Source organism: Eschscholzia californica, unplaced genomic scaffold (assembly GCF_041429995.1).
Source record: "Eschscholzia californica isolate CP2 unplaced genomic scaffold, dmEscCali1.0.p SCAF_6, whole genome shotgun sequence".
Lineage (NCBI taxonomy): Eukaryota > Viridiplantae > Streptophyta > Magnoliopsida > Ranunculales > Papaveraceae > Eschscholzia > Eschscholzia californica.
In genome coordinates, this window is record NW_028238483.1 from 7056894 (window position 1) to 7078314 (window position 21421).

General features: G+C 37.0%; 32 non-coding genes across 32 annotated transcripts; all 32 read right to left on the bottom strand.

The window, feature by feature from the left end:
* Positions 1–125: 125 nt before the first annotated feature.
* Positions 126–244, bottom strand: LOC147531449 (5S ribosomal RNA). Its single transcript, XR_015228845.1, has one exon. It is a non-coding gene; the product is annotated as a 5S ribosomal RNA (ribosomal RNA).
* Positions 245–806: 562 nt separating this feature from the next.
* LOC147531450 (5S ribosomal RNA) lies at positions 807–925 on the bottom strand. Its single transcript, XR_015228846.1, has one exon. It is a non-coding gene; the product is annotated as a 5S ribosomal RNA (ribosomal RNA).
* A 562-nt stretch (positions 926–1487) lies between these two features.
* Positions 1488–1606, bottom strand: LOC147531451 (5S ribosomal RNA). Its single transcript, XR_015228847.1, has one exon. It is a non-coding gene; the product is annotated as a 5S ribosomal RNA (ribosomal RNA).
* Positions 1607–2168: 562 nt separating this feature from the next.
* On the bottom strand, positions 2169–2287 carry LOC147531452 (5S ribosomal RNA). The gene has a single exon (XR_015228848.1). It is a non-coding gene; the product is annotated as a 5S ribosomal RNA (ribosomal RNA).
* Positions 2288–2849: 562 nt separating this feature from the next.
* LOC147531453 (5S ribosomal RNA) lies at positions 2850–2968 on the bottom strand. Its single transcript, XR_015228849.1, has one exon. It is a non-coding gene; the product is annotated as a 5S ribosomal RNA (ribosomal RNA).
* Positions 2969–3530: 562 nt separating this feature from the next.
* LOC147531454 (5S ribosomal RNA) lies at positions 3531–3649 on the bottom strand. Its single transcript, XR_015228850.1, has one exon. It is a non-coding gene; the product is annotated as a 5S ribosomal RNA (ribosomal RNA).
* Positions 3650–4211: 562 nt separating this feature from the next.
* Positions 4212–4330, bottom strand: LOC147531455 (5S ribosomal RNA). The gene has a single exon (XR_015228851.1). It is a non-coding gene; the product is annotated as a 5S ribosomal RNA (ribosomal RNA).
* A 562-nt stretch (positions 4331–4892) lies between these two features.
* Positions 4893–5011, bottom strand: LOC147531456 (5S ribosomal RNA). The gene has a single exon (XR_015228852.1). It is a non-coding gene; the product is annotated as a 5S ribosomal RNA (ribosomal RNA).
* A 562-nt stretch (positions 5012–5573) lies between these two features.
* On the bottom strand, positions 5574–5692 carry LOC147531457 (5S ribosomal RNA). The gene has a single exon (XR_015228853.1). It is a non-coding gene; the product is annotated as a 5S ribosomal RNA (ribosomal RNA).
* Positions 5693–6254: 562 nt separating this feature from the next.
* LOC147531458 (5S ribosomal RNA) lies at positions 6255–6373 on the bottom strand. The gene has a single exon (XR_015228854.1). It is a non-coding gene; the product is annotated as a 5S ribosomal RNA (ribosomal RNA).
* A 562-nt stretch (positions 6374–6935) lies between these two features.
* LOC147531459 (5S ribosomal RNA) lies at positions 6936–7054 on the bottom strand. Its single transcript, XR_015228856.1, has one exon. It is a non-coding gene; the product is annotated as a 5S ribosomal RNA (ribosomal RNA).
* A 562-nt stretch (positions 7055–7616) lies between these two features.
* LOC147531460 (5S ribosomal RNA) lies at positions 7617–7735 on the bottom strand. The gene has a single exon (XR_015228857.1). It is a non-coding gene; the product is annotated as a 5S ribosomal RNA (ribosomal RNA).
* A 561-nt stretch (positions 7736–8296) lies between these two features.
* LOC147531461 (5S ribosomal RNA) lies at positions 8297–8415 on the bottom strand. Its single transcript, XR_015228858.1, has one exon. It is a non-coding gene; the product is annotated as a 5S ribosomal RNA (ribosomal RNA).
* A 562-nt stretch (positions 8416–8977) lies between these two features.
* LOC147531462 (5S ribosomal RNA) lies at positions 8978–9096 on the bottom strand. The gene has a single exon (XR_015228859.1). It is a non-coding gene; the product is annotated as a 5S ribosomal RNA (ribosomal RNA).
* Positions 9097–9658: 562 nt separating this feature from the next.
* LOC147531463 (5S ribosomal RNA) lies at positions 9659–9777 on the bottom strand. The gene has a single exon (XR_015228860.1). It is a non-coding gene; the product is annotated as a 5S ribosomal RNA (ribosomal RNA).
* A 562-nt stretch (positions 9778–10339) lies between these two features.
* LOC147531464 (5S ribosomal RNA) lies at positions 10340–10458 on the bottom strand. The gene has a single exon (XR_015228861.1). It is a non-coding gene; the product is annotated as a 5S ribosomal RNA (ribosomal RNA).
* A 562-nt stretch (positions 10459–11020) lies between these two features.
* On the bottom strand, positions 11021–11139 carry LOC147531465 (5S ribosomal RNA). The gene has a single exon (XR_015228862.1). It is a non-coding gene; the product is annotated as a 5S ribosomal RNA (ribosomal RNA).
* Positions 11140–11701: 562 nt separating this feature from the next.
* LOC147531466 (5S ribosomal RNA) lies at positions 11702–11820 on the bottom strand. Its single transcript, XR_015228863.1, has one exon. It is a non-coding gene; the product is annotated as a 5S ribosomal RNA (ribosomal RNA).
* A 562-nt stretch (positions 11821–12382) lies between these two features.
* Positions 12383–12501, bottom strand: LOC147531467 (5S ribosomal RNA). The gene has a single exon (XR_015228864.1). It is a non-coding gene; the product is annotated as a 5S ribosomal RNA (ribosomal RNA).
* Positions 12502–13063: 562 nt separating this feature from the next.
* LOC147531468 (5S ribosomal RNA) lies at positions 13064–13182 on the bottom strand. Its single transcript, XR_015228865.1, has one exon. It is a non-coding gene; the product is annotated as a 5S ribosomal RNA (ribosomal RNA).
* A 562-nt stretch (positions 13183–13744) lies between these two features.
* Positions 13745–13863, bottom strand: LOC147531469 (5S ribosomal RNA). The gene has a single exon (XR_015228867.1). It is a non-coding gene; the product is annotated as a 5S ribosomal RNA (ribosomal RNA).
* A 562-nt stretch (positions 13864–14425) lies between these two features.
* On the bottom strand, positions 14426–14544 carry LOC147531470 (5S ribosomal RNA). Its single transcript, XR_015228868.1, has one exon. It is a non-coding gene; the product is annotated as a 5S ribosomal RNA (ribosomal RNA).
* Positions 14545–15106: 562 nt separating this feature from the next.
* Positions 15107–15225, bottom strand: LOC147531471 (5S ribosomal RNA). Its single transcript, XR_015228934.1, has one exon. It is a non-coding gene; the product is annotated as a 5S ribosomal RNA (ribosomal RNA).
* A 562-nt stretch (positions 15226–15787) lies between these two features.
* Positions 15788–15906, bottom strand: LOC147531472 (5S ribosomal RNA). Its single transcript, XR_015228869.1, has one exon. It is a non-coding gene; the product is annotated as a 5S ribosomal RNA (ribosomal RNA).
* A 562-nt stretch (positions 15907–16468) lies between these two features.
* Positions 16469–16587, bottom strand: LOC147531473 (5S ribosomal RNA). The gene has a single exon (XR_015228870.1). It is a non-coding gene; the product is annotated as a 5S ribosomal RNA (ribosomal RNA).
* Positions 16588–17149: 562 nt separating this feature from the next.
* On the bottom strand, positions 17150–17268 carry LOC147531474 (5S ribosomal RNA). The gene has a single exon (XR_015228871.1). It is a non-coding gene; the product is annotated as a 5S ribosomal RNA (ribosomal RNA).
* Positions 17269–17830: 562 nt separating this feature from the next.
* Positions 17831–17949, bottom strand: LOC147531475 (5S ribosomal RNA). The gene has a single exon (XR_015228872.1). It is a non-coding gene; the product is annotated as a 5S ribosomal RNA (ribosomal RNA).
* Positions 17950–18511: 562 nt separating this feature from the next.
* Positions 18512–18630, bottom strand: LOC147531476 (5S ribosomal RNA). Its single transcript, XR_015228874.1, has one exon. It is a non-coding gene; the product is annotated as a 5S ribosomal RNA (ribosomal RNA).
* A 562-nt stretch (positions 18631–19192) lies between these two features.
* On the bottom strand, positions 19193–19311 carry LOC147531477 (5S ribosomal RNA). Its single transcript, XR_015228875.1, has one exon. It is a non-coding gene; the product is annotated as a 5S ribosomal RNA (ribosomal RNA).
* Positions 19312–19873: 562 nt separating this feature from the next.
* Positions 19874–19992, bottom strand: LOC147531478 (5S ribosomal RNA). Its single transcript, XR_015228876.1, has one exon. It is a non-coding gene; the product is annotated as a 5S ribosomal RNA (ribosomal RNA).
* A 562-nt stretch (positions 19993–20554) lies between these two features.
* LOC147531479 (5S ribosomal RNA) lies at positions 20555–20673 on the bottom strand. Its single transcript, XR_015228877.1, has one exon. It is a non-coding gene; the product is annotated as a 5S ribosomal RNA (ribosomal RNA).
* A 562-nt stretch (positions 20674–21235) lies between these two features.
* LOC147531480 (5S ribosomal RNA) lies at positions 21236–21354 on the bottom strand. The gene has a single exon (XR_015228879.1). It is a non-coding gene; the product is annotated as a 5S ribosomal RNA (ribosomal RNA).
* Positions 21355–21421: the final 67 nt, after the last annotated feature.

The following is a 21421-nucleotide window of genomic DNA, read 5'->3' on the forward strand; positions in this document are numbered from 1 at the left end:
CGTTTTTTTGGCAAATCCGACGATCCTAACCCGCCTTTGGCAGGTTATTTTCTTCCCCTCTTCTCCATCTCTCCGACGAGACAAAAAAAAAAAAAGTAGAAAAAGGGAAAAAAAAAGTAGAAAAAGGGATGCAACACGAGGACTTCCCAGGAGGTCACCCATCCTAGTACTACTCTCGCCCAAGCACGCTTAACTTCGGAGTTCTGATGGGATCCGGTGGATTAGTGCTGGTATGATCGCATCCGTTAGTATTTTACAATGGGTACTACTTGTTCTCATCGTGGACTCCTATTTCTCCCCGATTTCACGCACTCTATAGTGATACGACGTAAAAACGTTTACTCCCTCCGTCCGATTATGTTTGACTTTTTAGCAGATCCAATTTTTATTTATTGTTCTCTCACTAAAAGATTTTTCCTAAATTACCTATATTAAATTTGGAGTATTCAAATAAATAATATGTCGGAAGTAGTGTAGAAATAACTGAAACTTTTTATTCTTATTAAAAGTAAAGGGTAGATTGGGAAATGCTAATGAAATTAGTAATAAATATTTCCGGACATATTTTTATGTCTCCAAATCGCTGTCATCGGTTTATAATACGTACGACGAGTTATTCCAGTTTTAAATTACTCGAGTTACACAAAATTCTGAAAAATAGACGGATGACACAGAAAACAACGTTTTTTTGGCAAATCCGACGATCCTAACCCGCCTTTGGCAGGTTATTTTCTTCCCCTCTTCTCCATCTCTCCGACGAGACAAAAAAAAAAAAAGTAGAAAAAGGGAAAAAAAAAGTAGAAAAAGGGATGCAACACGAGGACTTCCCAGGAGGTCACCCATCCTAGTACTACTCTCGCCCAAGCACGCTTAACTTCGGAGTTCTGATGGGATCCGGTGGATTAGTGCTGGTATGATCGCATCCGTTAGTATTTTACAATGGGTACTACTTGTTCTCATCGTGGACTCCTATTTCTCCCCGATTTCACGCACTCTATAGTGATACGACGTAAAAACGTTTACTCCCTCCGTCCGATTATGTTTGACTTTTTAGCAGATCCAATTTTTATTTATTGTTCTCTCACTAAAAGATTTTTCCTAAATTACCTATATTAAATTTGGAGTATTCAAATAAATAATATGTCGGAAGTAGTGTAGAAATAACTGAAACTTTTTATTCTTATTAAAAGTAAAGGGTAGATTGGGAAATGCTAATGAAATTAGTAATAAATATTTCCGGACATATTTTTATGTCTCCAAATCGCTGTCATCGGTTTATAATACGTACGACGAGTTATTCCAGTTTTAAATTACTCGAGTTACACAAAATTCTGAAAAATAGACGGATGACACAGAAAACAACGTTTTTTTGGCAAATCCGACGATCCTAACCCGCCTTTGGCAGGTTATTTTCTTCCCCTCTTCTCCATCTCTCCGACGAGACAAAAAAAAAAAAAGTAGAAAAAGGGAAAAAAAAAGTAGAAAAAGGGATGCAACACGAGGACTTCCCAGGAGGTCACCCATCCTAGTACTACTCTCGCCCAAGCACGCTTAACTTCGGAGTTCTGATGGGATCCGGTGGATTAGTGCTGGTATGATCGCATCCGTTAGTATTTTACAATGGGTACTACTTGTTCTCATCGTGGACTCCTATTTCTCCCCGATTTCACGCACTCTATAGTGATACGACGTAAAAACGTTTACTCCCTCCGTCCGATTATGTTTGACTTTTTAGCAGATCCAATTTTTATTTATTGTTCTCTCACTAAAAGATTTTTCCTAAATTACCTATATTAAATTTGGAGTATTCAAATAAATAATATGTCGGAAGTAGTGTAGAAATAACTGAAACTTTTTATTCTTATTAAAAGTAAAGGGTAGATTGGGAAATGCTAATGAAATTAGTAATAAATATTTCCGGACATATTTTTATGTCTCCAAATCGCTGTCATCGGTTTATAATACGTACGACGAGTTATTCCAGTTTTAAATTACTCGAGTTACACAAAATTCTGAAAAATAGACGGATGACACAGAAAACAACGTTTTTTTGGCAAATCCGACGATCCTAACCCGCCTTTGGCAGGTTATTTTCTTCCCCTCTTCTCCATCTCTCCGACGAGACAAAAAAAAAAAAAGTAGAAAAAGGGAAAAAAAAAGTAGAAAAAGGGATGCAACACGAGGACTTCCCAGGAGGTCACCCATCCTAGTACTACTCTCGCCCAAGCACGCTTAACTTCGGAGTTCTGATGGGATCCGGTGGATTAGTGCTGGTATGATCGCATCCGTTAGTATTTTACAATGGGTACTACTTGTTCTCATCGTGGACTCCTATTTCTCCCCGATTTCACGCACTCTATAGTGATACGACGTAAAAACGTTTACTCCCTCCGTCCGATTATGTTTGACTTTTTAGCAGATCCAATTTTTATTTATTGTTCTCTCACTAAAAGATTTTTCCTAAATTACCTATATTAAATTTGGAGTATTCAAATAAATAATATGTCGGAAGTAGTGTAGAAATAACTGAAACTTTTTATTCTTATTAAAAGTAAAGGGTAGATTGGGAAATGCTAATGAAATTAGTAATAAATATTTCCGGACATATTTTTATGTCTCCAAATCGCTGTCATCGGTTTATAATACGTACGACGAGTTATTCCAGTTTTAAATTACTCGAGTTACACAAAATTCTGAAAAATAGACGGATGACACAGAAAACAACGTTTTTTTGGCAAATCCGACGATCCTAACCCGCCTTTGGCAGGTTATTTTCTTCCCCTCTTCTCCATCTCTCCGACGAGACAAAAAAAAAAAAAGTAGAAAAAGGGAAAAAAAAAGTAGAAAAAGGGATGCAACACGAGGACTTCCCAGGAGGTCACCCATCCTAGTACTACTCTCGCCCAAGCACGCTTAACTTCGGAGTTCTGATGGGATCCGGTGGATTAGTGCTGGTATGATCGCATCCGTTAGTATTTTACAATGGGTACTACTTGTTCTCATCGTGGACTCCTATTTCTCCCCGATTTCACGCACTCTATAGTGATACGACGTAAAAACGTTTACTCCCTCCGTCCGATTATGTTTGACTTTTTAGCAGATCCAATTTTTATTTATTGTTCTCTCACTAAAAGATTTTTCCTAAATTACCTATATTAAATTTGGAGTATTCAAATAAATAATATGTCGGAAGTAGTGTAGAAATAACTGAAACTTTTTATTCTTATTAAAAGTAAAGGGTAGATTGGGAAATGCTAATGAAATTAGTAATAAATATTTCCGGACATATTTTTATGTCTCCAAATCGCTGTCATCGGTTTATAATACGTACGACGAGTTATTCCAGTTTTAAATTACTCGAGTTACACAAAATTCTGAAAAATAGACGGATGACACAGAAAACAACGTTTTTTTGGCAAATCCGACGATCCTAACCCGCCTTTGGCAGGTTATTTTCTTCCCCTCTTCTCCATCTCTCCGACGAGACAAAAAAAAAAAAAGTAGAAAAAGGGAAAAAAAAAGTAGAAAAAGGGATGCAACACGAGGACTTCCCAGGAGGTCACCCATCCTAGTACTACTCTCGCCCAAGCACGCTTAACTTCGGAGTTCTGATGGGATCCGGTGGATTAGTGCTGGTATGATCGCATCCGTTAGTATTTTACAATGGGTACTACTTGTTCTCATCGTGGACTCCTATTTCTCCCCGATTTCACGCACTCTATAGTGATACGACGTAAAAACGTTTACTCCCTCCGTCCGATTATGTTTGACTTTTTAGCAGATCCAATTTTTATTTATTGTTCTCTCACTAAAAGATTTTTCCTAAATTACCTATATTAAATTTGGAGTATTCAAATAAATAATATGTCGGAAGTAGTGTAGAAATAACTGAAACTTTTTATTCTTATTAAAAGTAAAGGGTAGATTGGGAAATGCTAATGAAATTAGTAATAAATATTTCCGGACATATTTTTATGTCTCCAAATCGCTGTCATCGGTTTATAATACGTACGACGAGTTATTCCAGTTTTAAATTACTCGAGTTACACAAAATTCTGAAAAATAGACGGATGACACAGAAAACAACGTTTTTTTGGCAAATCCGACGATCCTAACCCGCCTTTGGCAGGTTATTTTCTTCCCCTCTTCTCCATCTCTCCGACGAGACAAAAAAAAAAAAAGTAGAAAAAGGGAAAAAAAAAGTAGAAAAAGGGATGCAACACGAGGACTTCCCAGGAGGTCACCCATCCTAGTACTACTCTCGCCCAAGCACGCTTAACTTCGGAGTTCTGATGGGATCCGGTGGATTAGTGCTGGTATGATCGCATCCGTTAGTATTTTACAATGGGTACTACTTGTTCTCATCGTGGACTCCTATTTCTCCCCGATTTCACGCACTCTATAGTGATACGACGTAAAAACGTTTACTCCCTCCGTCCGATTATGTTTGACTTTTTAGCAGATCCAATTTTTATTTATTGTTCTCTCACTAAAAGATTTTTCCTAAATTACCTATATTAAATTTGGAGTATTCAAATAAATAATATGTCGGAAGTAGTGTAGAAATAACTGAAACTTTTTATTCTTATTAAAAGTAAAGGGTAGATTGGGAAATGCTAATGAAATTAGTAATAAATATTTCCGGACATATTTTTATGTCTCCAAATCGCTGTCATCGGTTTATAATACGTACGACGAGTTATTCCAGTTTTAAATTACTCGAGTTACACAAAATTCTGAAAAATAGACGGATGACACAGAAAACAACGTTTTTTTGGCAAATCCGACGATCCTAACCCGCCTTTGGCAGGTTATTTTCTTCCCCTCTTCTCCATCTCTCCGACGAGACAAAAAAAAAAAAAGTAGAAAAAGGGAAAAAAAAAGTAGAAAAAGGGATGCAACACGAGGACTTCCCAGGAGGTCACCCATCCTAGTACTACTCTCGCCCAAGCACGCTTAACTTCGGAGTTCTGATGGGATCCGGTGGATTAGTGCTGGTATGATCGCATCCGTTAGTATTTTACAATGGGTACTACTTGTTCTCATCGTGGACTCCTATTTCTCCCCGATTTCACGCACTCTATAGTGATACGACGTAAAAACGTTTACTCCCTCCGTCCGATTATGTTTGACTTTTTAGCAGATCCAATTTTTATTTATTGTTCTCTCACTAAAAGATTTTTCCTAAATTACCTATATTAAATTTGGAGTATTCAAATAAATAATATGTCGGAAGTAGTGTAAAAATAACTGAAACTTTTTATTCTTATTAAAAGTAAAGGGTAGATTGGGAAATGCTAATGAAATTAGTAATAAATATTTCCGGACATATTTTTATGTCTCCAAATCGCTGTCATCGGTTTATAATACGTACGACGAGTTATTCCAGTTTTAAATTACTCGAGTTACACAAAATTCTGAAAAATAGACGGATGACACAGAAAACAACGTTTTTTTGGCAAATCCGACGATCCTAACCCGCCTTTGGCAGGTTATTTTCTTCCCCTCTTCTCCATCTCTCCGACGAGACAAAAAAAAAAAAAGTAGAAAAAGGGAAAAAAAAAGTAGAAAAAGGGATGCAACACGAGGACTTCCCAGGAGGTCACCCATCCTAGTACTACTCTCGCCCAAGCACGCTTAACTTCGGAGTTCTGATGGGATCCGGTGGATTAGTGCTGGTATGATCGCATCCGTTAGTATTTTACAATGGGTACTACTTGTTCTCATCGTGGACTCCTATTTCTCCCCGATTTCACGCACTCTATAGTGATACGACGTAAAAACGTTTACTCCCTCCGTCCGATTATGTTTGACTTTTTAGCAGATCCAATTTTTATTTATTGTTCTCTCACTAAAAGATTTTTCCTAAATTACCTATATTAAATTTGGAGTATTCAAATAAATAATATGTCGGAAGTAGTGTAGAAATAACTGAAACTTTTTATTCTTATTAAAAGTAAAGGGTAGATTGGGAAATGCTAATGAAATTAGTAATAAATATTTCCGGACATATTTTTATGTCTCCAAATCGCTGTCATCGGTTTATAATACGTACGACGAGTTATTCCAGTTTTAAATTACTCGAGTTACACAAAATTCTGAAAAATAGACGGATGACACAGAAAACAACGTTTTTTTGGCAAATCCGACGATCCTAACCCGCCTTTGGCAGGTTATTTTCTTCCCCTCTTCTCCATCTCTCCGACGAGACAAAAAAAAAAAAAGTAGAAAAAGGGAAAAAAAAAGTAGAAAAAGGGATGCAACACGAGGACTTCCCAGGAGGTCACCCATCCTAGTACTACTCTCGCCCAAGCACGCTTAACTTCGGAGTTCTGATGGGATCCGGTGGATTAGTGCTGGTATGATCGCATCCGTTAGTATTTTACAATGGGTACTACTTGTTCTCATCGTGGACTCCTATTTCTCCCCGATTTCACGCACTCTATAGTGATACGACGTAAAAACGTTTACTCCCTCCGTCCGATTATGTTTGACTTTTTAGCAGATCCAATTTTTATTTATTGTTCTCTCACTAAAAGATTTTTCCTAAATTACCTATATTAAATTTGGAGTATTCAAATAAATAATATGTCGGAAGTAGTGTAGAAATAACTGAAACTTTTTATTCTTATTAAAAGTAAAGGGTAGATTGGGAAATGCTAATGAAATTAGTAATAAATATTTCCGGACATATTTTTATGTCTCCAAATCGCTGTCATCGGTTTATAATACGTACGACGAGTTATTCCAGTTTTAAATTACTCGAGTTACACAAAATTCTGAAAAATAGACGGATGACACAGAAAACAACGTTTTTTTGGCAAATCCGACGATCCTAACCCGCCTTTGGCAGGTTATTTTCTTCCCCTCTTCTCCATCTCTCCGACGAGACAAAAAAAAAAAAAGTAGAAAAAGGGAAAAAAAAAGTAGAAAAAGGGATGCAACACGAGGACTTCCCAGGAGGTCACCCATCCTAGTACTACTCTCGCCCAAGCACGCTTAACTTCGGAGTTCTGATGGGATCCGGTGGATTAGTGCTGGTATGATCGCATCCGTTAGTATTTTACAATGGGTACTACTTGTTCTCATCGTGGACTCCTATTTCTCCCCGATTTCACGCACTCTATAGTGATACGACGTAAAAACGTTTACTCCCTCCGTCCGATTATGTTTGACTTTTTAGCAGATCCAATTTTTATTTATTGTTCTCTCACTAAAAGATTTTTCCTAAATTACCTATATTAAATTTGGAGTATTCAAATAAATAATATGTCGGAAGTAGTGTAGAAATAACTGAAACTTTTTATTCTTATTAAAAGTAAAGGGTAGATTGGGAAATGCTAATGAAATTAGTAATAAATATTTCCGGACATATTTTTATGTCTCCAAATCGCTGTCATCGGTTTATAATACGTACGACGAGTTATTCCAGTTTTAAATTACTCGAGTTACACAAAATTCTGAAAAATAGACGGATGACACAGAAAACAACGTTTTTTTGGCAAATCCGACGATCCTAACCCGCCTTTGGCAGGTTATTTTCTTCCCCTCTTCTCCATCTCTCCGACGAGACAAAAAAAAAAAAAGTAGAAAAAGGGAAAAAAAAAGTAGAAAAAGGGATGCAACACGAGGACTTCCCAGGAGGTCACCCATCCTAGTACTACTCTCGCCCAAGCACGCTTAACTTCGGAGTTCTGATGGGATCCGGTGGATTAGTGCTGGTATGATCGCATCCGTTAGTATTTTACAATGGGTACTACTTGTTCTCATCGTGGACTCCTATTTCTCCCCGATTTCACGCACTCTATAGTGATACGACGTAAAAACGTTTACTCCCTCCGTCCGATTATGTTTGACTTTTTAGCAGATCCAATTTTTATTTATTGTTCTCTCACTAAAAGATTTTTCCTAAATTACCTATATTAAATTTGGAGTATTCAAATAAATAATATGTCGGAAGTAGTGTAGAAATAACTGAAACTTTTTATTCTTATTAAAAGTAAAGGGTAGATTGGGAAATGCTAATGAAATTAGTAATAAATATTTCCGGACATATTTTTATGTCTCCAAATCGCTGTCATCGGTTTATAATACGTACGACGAGTTATTCCAGTTTTAAATTACTCGAGTTACACAAAATTCTGAAAAATAGACGGATGACACAGAAAACAACGTTTTTTTGGCAAATCCGACGATCCTAACCCGCCTTTGGCAGGTTATTTTCTTCCCCTCTTCTCCATCTCTCCGACGAGACAAAAAAAAAAAAGTAGAAAAAGGGAAAAAAAAAGTAGAAAAAGGGATGCAACACGAGGACTTCCCAGGAGGTCACCCATCCTAGTACTACTCTCGCCCAAGCACGCTTAACTTCGGAGTTCTGATGGGATCCGGTGGATTAGTGCTGGTATGATCGCATCCGTTAGTATTTTACAATGGGTACTACTTGTTCTCATCGTGGACTCCTATTTCTCCCCGATTTCACGCACTCTATAGTGATACGACGTAAAAACGTTTACTCCCTCCGTCCGATTATGTTTGACTTTTTAGCAGATCCAATTTTTATTTATTGTTCTCTCACTAAAAGATTTTTCCTAAATTACCTATATTAAATTTGGAGTATTCAAATAAATAATATGTCGGAAGTAGTGTAGAAATAACTGAAACTTTTTATTCTTATTAAAAGTAAAGGGTAGATTGGGAAATGCTAATGAAATTAGTAATAAATATTTCCGGACATATTTTTATGTCTCCAAATCGCTGTCATCGGTTTATAATACGTACGACGAGTTATTCCAGTTTTAAATTACTCGAGTTACACAAAATTCTGAAAAATAGACGGATGACACAGAAAACAACGTTTTTTTGGCAAATCCGACGATCCTAACCCGCCTTTGGCAGGTTATTTTCTTCCCCTCTTCTCCATCTCTCCGACGAGACAAAAAAAAAAAAAGTAGAAAAAGGGAAAAAAAAAGTAGAAAAAGGGATGCAACACGAGGACTTCCCAGGAGGTCACCCATCCTAGTACTACTCTCGCCCAAGCACGCTTAACTTCGGAGTTCTGATGGGATCCGGTGGATTAGTGCTGGTATGATCGCATCCGTTAGTATTTTACAATGGGTACTACTTGTTCTCATCGTGGACTCCTATTTCTCCCCGATTTCACGCACTCTATAGTGATACGACGTAAAAACGTTTACTCCCTCCGTCCGATTATGTTTGACTTTTTAGCAGATCCAATTTTTATTTATTGTTCTCTCACTAAAAGATTTTTCCTAAATTACCTATATTAAATTTGGAGTATTCAAATAAATAATATGTCGGAAGTAGTGTAGAAATAACTGAAACTTTTTATTCTTATTAAAAGTAAAGGGTAGATTGGGAAATGCTAATGAAATTAGTAATAAATATTTCCGGACATATTTTTATGTCTCCAAATCGCTGTCATCGGTTTATAATACGTACGACGAGTTATTCCAGTTTTAAATTACTCGAGTTACACAAAATTCTGAAAAATAGACGGATGACACAGAAAACAACGTTTTTTTGGCAAATCCGACGATCCTAACCCGCCTTTGGCAGGTTATTTTCTTCCCCTCTTCTCCATCTCTCCGACGAGACAAAAAAAAAAAAAGTAGAAAAAGGGAAAAAAAAAGTAGAAAAAGGGATGCAACACGAGGACTTCCCAGGAGGTCACCCATCCTAGTACTACTCTCGCCCAAGCACGCTTAACTTCGGAGTTCTGATGGGATCCGGTGGATTAGTGCTGGTATGATCGCATCCGTTAGTATTTTACAATGGGTACTACTTGTTCTCATCGTGGACTCCTATTTCTCCCCGATTTCACGCACTCTATAGTGATACGACGTAAAAACGTTTACTCCCTCCGTCCGATTATGTTTGACTTTTTAGCAGATCCAATTTTTATTTATTGTTCTCTCACTAAAAGATTTTTCCTAAATTACCTATATTAAATTTGGAGTATTCAAATAAATAATATGTCGGAAGTAGTGTAGAAATAACTGAAACTTTTTATTCTTATTAAAAGTAAAGGGTAGATTGGGAAATGCTAATGAAATTAGTAATAAATATTTCCGGACATATTTTTATGTCTCCAAATCGCTGTCATCGGTTTATAATACGTACGACGAGTTATTCCAGTTTTAAATTACTCGAGTTACACAAAATTCTGAAAAATAGACGGATGACACAGAAAACAACGTTTTTTTGGCAAATCCGACGATCCTAACCCGCCTTTGGCAGGTTATTTTCTTCCCCTCTTCTCCATCTCTCCGACGAGACAAAAAAAAAAAAAGTAGAAAAAGGGAAAAAAAAAGTAGAAAAAGGGATGCAACACGAGGACTTCCCAGGAGGTCACCCATCCTAGTACTACTCTCGCCCAAGCACGCTTAACTTCGGAGTTCTGATGGGATCCGGTGGATTAGTGCTGGTATGATCGCATCCGTTAGTATTTTACAATGGGTACTACTTGTTCTCATCGTGGACTCCTATTTCTCCCCGATTTCACGCACTCTATAGTGATACGACGTAAAAACGTTTACTCCCTCCGTCCGATTATGTTTGACTTTTTAGCAGATCCAATTTTTATTTATTGTTCTCTCACTAAAAGATTTTTCCTAAATTACCTATATTAAATTTGGAGTATTCAAATAAATAATATGTCGGAAGTAGTGTAGAAATAACTGAAACTTTTTATTCTTATTAAAAGTAAAGGGTAGATTGGGAAATGCTAATGAAATTAGTAATAAATATTTCCGGACATATTTTTATGTCTCCAAATCGCTGTCATCGGTTTATAATACGTACGACGAGTTATTCCAGTTTTAAATTACTCGAGTTACACAAAATTCTGAAAAATAGACGGATGACACAGAAAACAACGTTTTTTTGGCAAATCCGACGATCCTAACCCGCCTTTGGCAGGTTATTTTCTTCCCCTCTTCTCCATCTCTCCGACGAGACAAAAAAAAAAAAAGTAGAAAAAGGGAAAAAAAAAGTAGAAAAAGGGATGCAACACGAGGACTTCCCAGGAGGTCACCCATCCTAGTACTACTCTCGCCCAAGCACGCTTAACTTCGGAGTTCTGATGGGATCCGGTGGATTAGTGCTGGTATGATCGCATCCGTTAGTATTTTACAATGGGTACTACTTGTTCTCATCGTGGACTCCTATTTCTCCCCGATTTCACGCACTCTATAGTGATACGACGTAAAAACGTTTACTCCCTCCGTCCGATTATGTTTGACTTTTTAGCAGATCCAATTTTTATTTATTGTTCTCTCACTAAAAGATTTTTCCTAAATTACCTATATTAAATTTGGAGTATTCAAATAAATAATATGTCGGAAGTAGTGTAGAAATAACTGAAACTTTTTATTCTTATTAAAAGTAAAGGGTAGATTGGGAAATGCTAATGAAATTAGTAATAAATATTTCCGGACATATTTTTATGTCTCCAAATCGCTGTCATCGGTTTATAATACGTACGACGAGTTATTCCAGTTTTAAATTACTCGAGTTACACAAAATTCTGAAAAATAGACGGATGACACAGAAAACAACGTTTTTTTGGCAAATCCGACGATCCTAACCCGCCTTTGGCAGGTTATTTTCTTCCCCTCTTCTCCATCTCTCCGACGAGACAAAAAAAAAAAAAGTAGAAAAAGGGAAAAAAAAAGTAGAAAAAGGGATGCAACACGAGGACTTCCCAGGAGGTCACCCATCCTAGTACTACTCTCGCCCAAGCACGCTTAACTTCGGAGTTCTGATGGGATCCGGTGGATTAGTGCTGGTATGATCGCATCCGTTAGTATTTTACAATGGGTACTACTTGTTCTCATCGTGGACTCCTATTTCTCCCCGATTTCACGCACTCTATAGTGATACGACGTAAAAACGTTTACTCCCTCCGTCCGATTATGTTTGACTTTTTAGCAGATCCAATTTTTATTTATTGTTCTCTCACTAAAAGATTTTTCCTAAATTACCTATATTAAATTTGGAGTATTCAAATAAATAATATGTCGGAAGTAGTGTAGAAATAACTGAAACTTTTTATTCTTATTAAAAGTAAAGGGTAGATTGGGAAATGCTAATGAAATTAGTAATAAATATTTCCGGACATATTTTTATGTCTCCAAATCGCTGTCATCGGTTTATAATACGTACGACGAGTTATTCCAGTTTTAAATTACTCGAGTTACACAAAATTCTGAAAAATAGACGGATGACACAGAAAACAACGTTTTTTTGGCAAATCCGACGATCCTAACCCGCCTTTGGCAGGTTATTTTCTTCCCCTCTTCTCCATCTCTCCGACGAGACAAAAAAAAAAAAAGTAGAAAAAGGGAAAAAAAAAGTAGAAAAAGGGATGCAACACGAGGACTTCCCAGGAGGTCACCCATCCTAGTACTACTCTCGCCCAAGCACGCTTAACTTCGGAGTTCTGATGGGATCCGGTGGATTAGTGCTGGTATGATCGCATCCGTTAGTATTTTACAATGGGTACTACTTGTTCTCATCGTGGACTCCTATTTCTCCCCGATTTCACGCACTCTATAGTGATACGACGTAAAAACGTTTACTCCCTCCGTCCGATTATGTTTGACTTTTTAGCAGATCCAATTTTTATTTATTGTTCTCTCACTAAAAGATTTTTCCTAAATTACCTATATTAAATTTGGAGTATTCAAATAAATAATATGTCGGAAGTAGTGTAGAAATAACTGAAACTTTTTATTCTTATTAAAAGTAAAGGGTAGATTGGGAAATGCTAATGAAATTAGTAATAAATATTTCCGGACATATTTTTATGTCTCCAAATCGCTGTCATCGGTTTATAATACGTACGACGAGTTATTCCAGTTTTAAATTACTCGAGTTACACAAAATTCTGAAAAATAGACGGATGACACAGAAAACAACGTTTTTTTGGCAAATCCGACGATCCTAACCCGCCTTTGGCAGGTTATTTTCTTCCCCTCTTCTCCATCTCTCCGACGAGACAAAAAAAAAAAAAGTAGAAAAAGGGAAAAAAAAAGTAGAAAAAGGGATGCAACACGAGGACTTCCCAGGAGGTCACCCATCCTAGTACTACTCTCGCCCAAGCACGCTTAACTTCGGAGTTCTGATGGGATCCGGTGGATTAGTGCTGGTATGATCGCATCCGTTAGTATTTTACAATGGGTACTACTTGTTCTCATCGTGGACTCCTATTTCTCCCCGATTTCACGCACTCTATAGTGATACGACGTAAAAACGTTTACTCCCTCCGTCCGATTATGTTTGACTTTTTAGCAGATCCAATTTTTATTTATTGTTCTCTCACTAAAAGATTTTTCCTAAATTACCTATATTAAATTTGGAGTATTCAAATAAATAATATGTCGGAAGTAGTGTAGAAATAACTGAAACTTTTTATTCTTATTAAAAGTAAAGGGTAGATTGGGAAATGCTAATGAAATTAGTAATAAATATTTCCGGACATATTTTTATGTCTCCAAATCGCTGTCATCGGTTTATAATACGTACGACGAGTTATTCCAGTTTTAAATTACTCGAGTTACACAAAATTCTGAAAAATAGACGGATGACACAGAAAACAACGTTTTTTTGGCAAATCCGACGATCCTAACCCGCCTTTGGCAGGTTATTTTCTTCCCCTCTTCTCCATCTCTCCGACGAGACAAAAAAAAAAAAAGTAGAAAAAGGGAAAAAAAAAGTAGAAAAAGGGATGCAACACGAGGACTTCCCAGGAGGTCACCCATCCTAGTACTACTCTCGCCCAAGCACGCTTAACTTCGGAGTTCTGATGGGATCCGGTGGATTAGTGCTGGTATGATCGCATCCGTTAGTATTTTACAATGGGTACTACTTGTTCTCATCGTGGACTCCTATTTCTCCCCGATTTCACGCACTCTATAGTGATACGACGTAAAAACGTTTACTCCCTCCGTCCGATTATGTTTGACTTTTTAGCAGATCCAATTTTTATTTATTGTTCTCTCACTAAAAGATTTTTCCTAAATTACCTATATTAAATTTGGAGTATTCAAATAAATAATATGTCGGAAGTAGTGTAGAAATAACTGAAACTTTTTATTCTTATTAAAAGTAAAGGGTAGATTGGGAAATGCTAATGAAATTAGTAATAAATATTTCCGGACATATTTTTATGTCTCCAAATCGCTGTCATCGGTTTATAATACGTACGACGAGTTATTCCAGTTTTAAATTACTCGAGTTACACAAAATTCTGAAAAATAGACGGATGACACAGAAAACAACGTTTTTTTGGCAAATCCGACGATCCTAACCCGCCTTTGGCAGGTTATTTTCTTCCCCTCTTCTCCATCTCTCCGACGAGACAAAAAAAAAAAAAGTAGAAAAAGGGAAAAAAAAAGTAGAAAAAGGGATGCAACACGAGGACTTCCCAGGAGGTCACCCATCCTAGTACTACTCTCGCCCAAGCACGCTTAACTTCGGAGTTCTGATGGGATCCGGTGGATTAGTGCTGGTATGATCGCATCCGTTAGTATTTTACAATGGGTACTACTTGTTCTCATCGTGGACTCCTATTTCTCCCCGATTTCACGCACTCTATAGTGATACGACGTAAAAACGTTTACTCCCTCCGTCCGATTATGTTTGACTTTTTAGCAGATCCAATTTTTATTTATTGTTCTCTCACTAAAAGATTTTTCCTAAATTACCTATATTAAATTTGGAGTATTCAAATAAATAATATGTCGGAAGTAGTGTAGAAATAACTGAAACTTTTTATTCTTATTAAAAGTAAAGGGTAGATTGGGAAATGCTAATGAAATTAGTAATAAATATTTCCGGACATATTTTTATGTCTCCAAATCGCTGTCATCGGTTTATAATACGTACGACGAGTTATTCCAGTTTTAAATTACTCGAGTTACACAAAATTCTGAAAAATAGACGGATGACACAGAAAACAACGTTTTTTTGGCAAATCCGACGATCCTAACCCGCCTTTGGCAGGTTATTTTCTTCCCCTCTTCTCCATCTCTCCGACGAGACAAAAAAAAAAAAAGTAGAAAAAGGGAAAAAAAAAGTAGAAAAAGGGATGCAACACGAGGACTTCCCAGGAGGTCACCCATCCTAGTACTACTCTCGCCCAAGCACGCTTAACTTCGGAGTTCTGATGGGATCCGGTGGATTAGTGCTGGTATGATCGCATCTGTTAGTATTTTACAATGGGTACTACTTGTTCTCATCGTGGACTCCTATTTCTCCCCGATTTCACGCACTCTATAGTGATACGACGTAAAAACGTTTACTCCCTCCGTCCGATTATGTTTGACTTTTTAGCAGATCCAATTTTTATTTATTGTTCTCTCACTAAAAGATTTTTCCTAAATTACCTATATTAAATTTGGAGTATTCAAATAAATAATATGTCGGAAGTAGTGTAGAAATAACTGAAACTTTTTATTCTTATTAAAAGTAAAGGGTAGATTGGGAAATGCTAATGAAATTAGTAATAAATATTTCCGGACATATTTTTATGTCTCCAAATCGCTGTCATCGGTTTATAATACGTACGACGAGTTATTCCAGTTTTAAATTACTCGAGTTACACAAAATTCTGAAAAATAGACGGATGACACAGAAAACAACGTTTTTTTGGCAAATCCGACGATCCTAACCCGCCTTTGGCAGGTTATTTTCTTCCCCTCTTCTCCATCTCTCCGACGAGACAAAAAAAAAAAAAGTAGAAAAAGGGAAAAAAAAAGTAGAAAAAGGGATGCAACACGAGGACTTCCCAGGAGGTCACCCATCCTAGTACTACTCTCGCCCAAGCACGCTTAACTTCGGAGTTCTGATGGGATCCGGTGGATTAGTGCTGGTATGATCGCATCCGTTAGTATTTTACAATGGGTACTACTTGTTCTCATCGTGGACTCCTATTTCTCCCCGATTTCACGCACTCTATAGTGATACGACGTAAAAACGTTTACTCCCTCCGTCCGATTATGTTTGACTTTTTAGCAGATCCAATTTTTATTTATTGTTCTCTCACTAAAAGATTTTTCCTAAATTACCTATATTAAATTTGGAGTATTCAAATAAATAATATGTCGGAAGTAGTGTAGAAATAACTGAAACTTTTTATTCTTATTAAAAGTAAAGGGTAGATTGGGAAATGCTAATGAAATTAGTAATAAATATTTCCGGACATATTTTTATGTCTCCAAATCGCTGTCATCGGTTTATAATACGTACGACGAGTTATTCCAGTTTTAAATTACTCGAGTTACACAAAATTCTGAAAAATAGACGGATGACACAGAAAACAACGTTTTTTTGGCAAATCCGACGATCCTAACCCGCCTTTGGCAGGTTATTTTCTTCCCCTCTTCTCCATCTCTCCGACGAGACAAAAAAAAAAAAAGTAGAAAAAGGGAAAAAAAAAGTAGAAAAAGGGATGCAACACGAGGACTTCCCAGGAGGTCACCCATCCTAGTACTACTCTCGCCCAAGCACGCTTAACTTCGGAGTTCTGATGGGATCCGGTGGATTAGTGCTGGTATGATCGCATCCGTTAGTATTTTACAATGGGTACTACTTGTTCTCATCGTGGACTCCTATTTCTCCCCGATTTCACGCACTCTATAGTGATACGACGTAAAAACGTTTACTCCCTCCGTCCGATTATGTTTGACTTTTTAGCAGATCCAATTTTTATTTATTGTTCTCTCACTAAAAGATTTTTCCTAAATTACCTATATTAAATTTGGAGTATTCAAATAAATAATATGTCGGAAGTAGTGTAGAAATAACTGAAACTTTTTATTCTTATTAAAAGTAAAGGGTAGATTGGGAAATGCTAATGAAATTAGTAATAAATATTTCCGGACATATTTTTATGTCTCCAAATCGCTGTCATCGGTTTATAATACGTACGACGAGTTATTCCAGTTTTAAATTACTCGAGTTACACAAAATTCTGAAAAATAGACGGATGACACAGAAAACAACGTTTTTTTGGCAAATCCGACGATCCTAACCCGCCTTTGGCAGGTTATTTTCTTCCCCTCTTCTCCATCTCTCCGACGAGACAAAAAAAAAAAAAGTAGAAAAAGGGAAAAAAAAAGTAGAAAAAGGGATGCAACACGAGGACTTCCCAGGAGGTCACCCATCCTAGTACTACTCTCGCCCAAGCACGCTTAACTTCGGAGTTCTGATGGGATCCGGTGGATTAGTGCTGGTATGATCGCATCCGTTAGTATTTTACAATGGGTACTACTTGTTCTCATCGTGGACTCCTATTTCTCCCCGATTTCACGCACTCTATAGTGATACGACGTAAAAACGTTTACTCCCTCCGTCCGATTATGTTTGACTTTTTAGCAGATCCAATTTTTATTTATTGTTCTCTCACTAAAAGATTTTTCCTAAATTACCTATATTAAATTTGGAGTATTCAAATAAATAATATGTCGGAAGTAGTGTAGAAATAACTGAAACTTTTTATTCTTATTAAAAGTAAAGGGTAGATTGGGAAATGCTAATGAAATTAGTAATAAATATTTCCGGACATATTTTTATGTCTCCAAATCGCTGTCATCGGTTTATAATACGTACGACGAGTTATTCCAGTTTTAAATTACTCGAGTTACACAAAATTCTGAAAAATAGACGGATGACACAGAAAACAACGTTTTTTTGGCAAATCCGACGATCCTAACCCGCCTTTGGCAGGTTATTTTCTTCCCCTCTTCTCCATCTCTCCGACGAGACAAAAAAAAAAAAAGTAGAAAAAGGGAAAAAAAAAGTAGAAAAAGGGATGCAACACGAGGACTTCCCAGGAGGTCACCCATCCTAGTACTACTCTCGCCCAAGCACGCTTAACTTCGGAGTTCTGATGGGATCCGGTGGATTAGTGCTGGTATGATCGCATCCGTTAGTATTTTACAATGGGTACTACTTGTTCTCATCGTGGACTCCTATTTCTCCCCGATTTCACGCACTCTATAGTGATACGACGTAAAAACGTTTACTCCCTCCGTCCGATTATGTTTGACTTTTTAGCAGATCCAATTTTTATTTATTGTTCTCTCACTAAAAGATTTTTCCTAAATTACCTATATTAAATTTGGAGTATTCAAATAAATAATATGTCGGAAGTAGTGTAGAAATAACTGAAACTTTTTATTCTTATTAAAAGTAAAGGGTAGATTGGGAAATGCTAATGAAATTAGTAATAAATATTTCCGGACATATTTTTATGTCTCCAAATCGCTGTCATCGGTTTATAATACGTACGACGAGTTATTCCAGTTTTAAATTACTCGAGTTACACAAAATTCTGAAAAATAGACGGATGACACAGAAAACAACGTTTTTTTGGCAAATCCGACGATCCTAACCCGCCTTTGGCAGGTTATTTTCTTCCCCTCTTCTCCATCTCTCCGACGAGACAAAAAAAAAAAAAGTAGAAAAAGGGAAAAAAAAAGTAGAAAAAGGGATGCAACACGAGGACTTCCCAGGAGGTCACCCATCCTAGTACTACTCTCGCCCAAGCACGCTTAACTTCGGAGTTCTGATGGGATCCGGTGGATTAGTGCTGGTATGATCGCATCCGTTAGTATTTTACAATGGGTACTACTTGTTCTCATCGTGGACTCCTATTTCTCCCCGATTTCACGCACTCTATAGTGATACGACGTAAAAACGTTTACTCCCTCCGTCCGATTATGTTTGACTTTTTAGCAGATCCAATTTTTATTTATTGTTCTCTCACTAAAAGATTTTTCCTAAATTACCTATATTAAATTTGGAGTATTCAAATAAATAATATGTCGGAAGTAGTGTAGAAATAACTGAAACTTTTTATTCTTATTAAAAGTAAAGGGTAGATTGGGAAATGCTAATGAAATTAGTAATAAATATTTCCGGACATATTTTTATGTCTCCAAATCGCTGTCATCGGTTTATAATACGTACGACGAGTTATTCCAGTTTTAAATTACTCGAGTTACACAAAATTCTGAAAAATAGACGGATGACACAGAAAACAACGTTTTTTTGGCAAATCCGACGATCCTAACCCGCCTTTGGCAGGTTATTTTCTTCCCCTCTTCTCCATCTCTCCGACGAGACAAAAAAAAAAAAAGTAGAAAAAGGGAAAAAAAAAGTAGAAAAAGGGATGCAACACGAGGACTTCCCAGGAGGTCACCCATCCTAGTACTACTCTCGCCCAAGCACGCTTAACTTCGGAGTTCTGATGGGATCCGGTGGATTAGTGCTGGTATGATCGCATCCGTTAGTATTTTACAATGGGTACTACTTGTTCTCATCGTGGACTCCTATTTCTCCCCGATTTCACGCACTCTATAGTGATACGACGTAAAAACGTTTACTCCCTCCGTCCGATTATGTTTGACTTTTTAGCAGATCCAATTTTTATTTATTGTTCTCTCACTAAAAGATTTTTCCTAAATTACCTATATTAAATTTGGAGTATTCAAATAAATAATATGTCGGAAGTAGTGTAGAAATAACTGAAACTTTTTATTCTTATTAAAAGTAAAGGGTAGATTGGGAAATGCTAATGAAATTAGTAATAAATATTTCCGGACATATTTTTATGTCTCCAAATCGCTGTCATCGGTTTATAATACGTACGACGAGTTATTCCAGTTTTAAATTACTCGAGTTACACAAAATTCTGAAAAATAGACGGATGACACAGAAAACAACGTTTTTTTGGCAAATCCGACGATCCTAACCCGCCTTTGGCAGGTTATTTTCTTCCCCTCTTCTCCATCTCTCCGACGAGACAAAAAAAAAAAAAGTAGAAAAAGGGAAAAAAAAAGTAGAAAAAGGGATGCAACACGAGGACTTCCCAGGAGGTCACCCATCCTAGTACTACTCTCGCCCAAGCACGCTTAACTTCGGAGTTCTGATGGGATCCGGTGGATTAGTGCTGGTATGATCGCATCCGTTAGTATTTTACAATGGGTACTACTTGTTCTCATCGTGGACTCCTATTTCTCCCCGATTTCACGCACTCTATAGTGATACGACGTAAAAACGTTTACTCCCTCCGTCCGATTATGTTTGACTTTTTAGCAGATCCAATTTTTATTTATTGTTCTCTCACTAAAAGATTTTTCCTAAATTACCTATATTAAATTTGGAGTATTCAAATAAATAATATGTCGGAAGTAGTGTAGAAATAACTGAAACTTTTTATTCTTATTAAAAGTAAAGGGTAGATTGGGAAATGCTAATGAAATTAGTAATAAATATTTCCGGACATATTTTTATGTCTCCAAATCGCTGTCATCGGTTTATAATACGTACGACGAGTTATTCCAGTTTTAAATTACTCGAGTTACACAAAATTCTGAAAAATAGACGGATGACACAGAAAACAACGTTTTTTTGGCAAATCCGACGATCCTAACCCGCCTTTGGCAGGTTATTTTCTTCCCCTCTTCTCCATCTCTCCGACGAGACAAAAAAAAAAAAAGTAGAAAAAGGGAAAAAAAAAGTAGAAAAAGGGATGCAACACGAGGACTTCCCAGGAGGTCACCCATCCTAGTACTACTCTCGCCCAAGCACGCTTAACTTCGGAGTTCTGATGGGATCCGGTGGATTAGTGCTGGTATGATCGCATCCGTTAGTATTTTACAATGGGTACTACTTGTTCTCATCGTGGACTCCTATTTCTCCCCGATTTCACGCACTCTATAGTGATACGACGTAAAAACGTTTACTCCCTCCGTCCGATTATGTTTGACTTTTTAGCAGATCCAATTTTTATTTATTGTTCTCTCACTAAAAGATTTTTCCTAAATTACCTATATTAAATTTGGAGTATTCAAATAAATAATATGTCGGAAGTAGTGTAGAAATAACTGAAACTTTTTATTCTTATTAAAAGTAAAGGGTAGATTGGGAAATGCTAATGAAATTAGTAATAAATATTTCCGGACATATTTTTATGTCTCCAAATCGCTGTCATCGGTTTATAATACGTACGACGAGTTATTCCAGTTTTAAATTACTCGAGTTACACAAAATTCTGAAAAATAGACGGATGACACAGAAAACAACGTTTTTTTGGCAAATCCGACGATCCTAACCCGCCTTTGGCAGGTTATTTTCTTCCCCTCTTCTCCATCTCTCCGACGAGACAAAAAAAAAAAAAGTAGAAAAAGGGAAAAAAAAAGTAGAAAAAGGGATGCAACACGAGGACTTCCCAGGAGGTCACCCATCCTAGTACTACTCTCGCCCAAGCACGCTTAACTTCGGAGTTCTGATGGGATCCGGTGGATTAGTGCTGGTATGATCGCATCCGTTAGTATTTTACAATGGGTACTACTTGTTCTCATCGTGGACTCCTATTTCTCCCCGATTTCACGCA